A 3,135-nucleotide genomic window follows, 5' to 3' on the forward strand; every position below is an offset into this window, starting at 1 on the left:
AGTGAATTAAAGTTAAACGAATCAGCCTCTTGGTCAGTGGGGAGCACGCAGTGGGAGGCGGTGGAGGGGGGGGGTCGTCTATGGTCACCGTGGTCAGGCCTATTATGATATAAATATATATATATATATATATATATATATATATATATATATATATATATATATATATATATATATATATATAGTGTGTGTGTGTGTGTGCGTGTGTGTGTGTGTGTACGTGTGTGTGTGTGTGTGTGTAAGTGTAGGTACATGTGTACATTTTATCCCCAATGCCCCATTCATAAAGAATCTTACTTCCTTCTGCGGAAGCCAGACCCCTTCTGTGTTGGACTCCTTAAGAAGTGAGCAGAAGAAGGATGTTATCAAAATGAACCAAATGTGGAAGGAAGAAAACGGACGTTGGGGGTTGCCTAGTGGTGGTGGGGGAGAATGGGGGGGATATGGAGGATTGGGGGGATTTGGGGGATGATTCCGTAAGGGCACAGACCCCCTGAGGGAGAGGGAGGGGGAGAGGGAGAGGGAGAGGGAGAGGGAGGGAGGTCCATCCTATCAGGTGTGATTTTTTTTTCTCATAAATAAACTCACGTGTGGTCTCTTAGAGAGAGAGAGAGAGAGAGAGAGAGAGAGAGAGAGAGAGAGAGAGAGAGAGAGAGAGAGAGAAATCTCGGGAAATAATCTTGTAAGAAGTTGGTATTGACTAATAATAACAACTTATCAAAATTATTTTAATACATTGGGAGTGTTTGATATTATAATATTGAGTGTCGAGGCACAATGTTCAAATATTGACAAAGTGCAGATATTGATAGTATTGATATATGATAGTATAATATTGATATTAATGGTTCAAATAATGCTGAGAGATTGATAATGTGCAAGTATTGTTAATGTTATGATACTGATATGTTCAAATATTGACAATCTCGAGATATTAATATGTTCATATATTGACAATCTCGAGATATTGACAAAACTCTCATATTGTGATTTTTGATCCTCTGGAATGAGATGAAGATATCCCTTAACTGAATAAAATCGCCTTGAGGTAACCCAGTTACGAAATATAGTTAAGAAGTTGGACGAATTGGGTTTAGATCTTGTCACAATACTTAGAATAGAATCCTTTGAAAGGTTATCACATTGGTATATTTTCCTCCTACCTCCATCACTTTTCCCGCAGTGAAAACACTCTCTGGCAAACTATTTTGTTTTCTCGACAAAAACACATAAAATGTCATTTGATATTATGCTGGAGGTAAATTATCTTCCTCCAGCAAATAATCAGATTCCTTCCCTTAAGCTACGAGCTGCATATCTGCTCCAAAAATCGAAGGAAAATTAGCCCAATGTGATACCGCCTTGAGATACAGACTTGTTGGCAACTTCGGATTGTTGTCAGTTACGAATGACCAATACGAGACGGATACATAGATAAAAAATAAATAAAAAGGAATGAGATTGAAAATAAAATAATTGTCAATACTTGTTGGTATTGGCAGAATCGTGTAAGAACTCCTTTGCAAAAGACTTCTGAACTCGTCGAAGAAAAAGACTCACAAGGAAGACTTTCAGAGACCCTGAGAGACTCTGGGATACTTTGGAAATCTCTGAGAGCCTAGAAGAGATCCTGGGAGACTCTGGGAGATTCTGGGAGACTCTGAGAGACTTAAGGAGATTTTGGGAGAATTTGAGAGACTTTGGGAGATTTGGGGAGACCCTGGAGACTCTGGGAGACCCTGGGAAACCCTGGGAAGCCCTGGGAAATTCTGGAAGATTCTGAGAGATTCTGAGGGACTCTGGGAGATTCTGGGAGACTCTGGGAAACTCTGGAAGACCCTAAGAGACTCTGAGAGACTCTGAGAGATTCTGAGTCTCTGAGAGACTTTGGGAGACTCTGGGAGGCTCTGGGAGACTCTGAGAAACCCTGGGAGACTCTGAGAGACGACTCGAGAGACTTTGAGAGGCCATAAGAGACCCTAGGAGACTTTGGGAGACTCTAAGAAACCCTAGGAGACTCTGAGAGACCCTAGAAGACTCTGAGAGACTCTGAAAAACCCTAAGAGACTCTGGGAGACTCTAAAAGACTCTGGGAGATTCTGGGAGAGTGTGGAAGACTGTGAGAGATCCTGAGAGACTCTGGGAAACTCTGGAAGATTCTGAGAGAATCTGGGAGACTCTGAGAGACTCTGGGAGATTCTGGGCCAGTGTGGAAGACTGTGAGAGATCCTGAGAGACTCTGGGAGACTCTGGAAGATTTTGAGAGACTCTGGGAGACTCTGGAAGACTTTAGAAAACTCTGGGAAATTCGGGAGAGTGTAGAAGACTGTGAGAGATCCTGAAAGACTCTGGGAGACTGGAAGATTCTGAGAGACTCAAGGAGACTCTGGGAGACTCTGGGAGACTCTAGAAGACTCTGGGAGATTCTGGGAAACTGTGGAAGACTGTGGGAGATCCTGAGAGACTCTGAGAGACTCTAGGAGATTCTGAGAGACTCTGGGAGACTGTGGGAGAGTCCTTTGATGACAAAGCATCCTTGATGTCGACACCTCGGGCTCCTGAGGTCTTGTCAAGTCTGCCCCCGAGGGCGCGGAGGGACACCATTAAGGCTTGAGGTGTTTACAATGAAAAGAGGAGGAGGAGGAGGAGGAGGAGGAGGAGGAGGAGGAGGATGTAAATGAGACTTGGGTCTCGACAATAGAAGGAGAGTGGGAGAGACCAGGGAAGAAGAGGAGAGCCTTGTGGGGTGGAGGAGGACGTCTTGGAGGAGGACCTGGAGGGAGGGAGGTAGGGAGGAGGAGGCCTTGCAAGAAGAGTTGTGACTGCTACGATAGAGAGAGAGAGAGAGAGAGAGAGAGAGAGAGAGATGAGAGAGCGAGAGAGAGAGGAGAGAGAGAGAGAGAGAGAGAGAGAGAGAGAGAGAGAGAGAGAGAGAGAGAGAGGGAGAGAGAGAGAGAGAGAGAGAGACAGAGAGAGAGAGAGGGGGAGAGAGAGAGATAGAAAAGAAAGAAATACGTACAAACCAGTTGAGGCTTTCTGCAAAATGAAAGAAAAATAGTAATGAAGAGAGTATATATGTGTACATATATATATATATATATATATGTATATATATATATATGTATATATATATAT

This window comes from Oratosquilla oratoria, chromosome 18 (assembly GCF_046742065.1).
Source record: "Oratosquilla oratoria isolate Oo_2021 chromosome 18, ASM4674206v1, whole genome shotgun sequence".
Classification (NCBI taxonomy): domain Eukaryota; kingdom Metazoa; phylum Arthropoda; class Malacostraca; order Stomatopoda; family Squillidae; genus Oratosquilla; species Oratosquilla oratoria.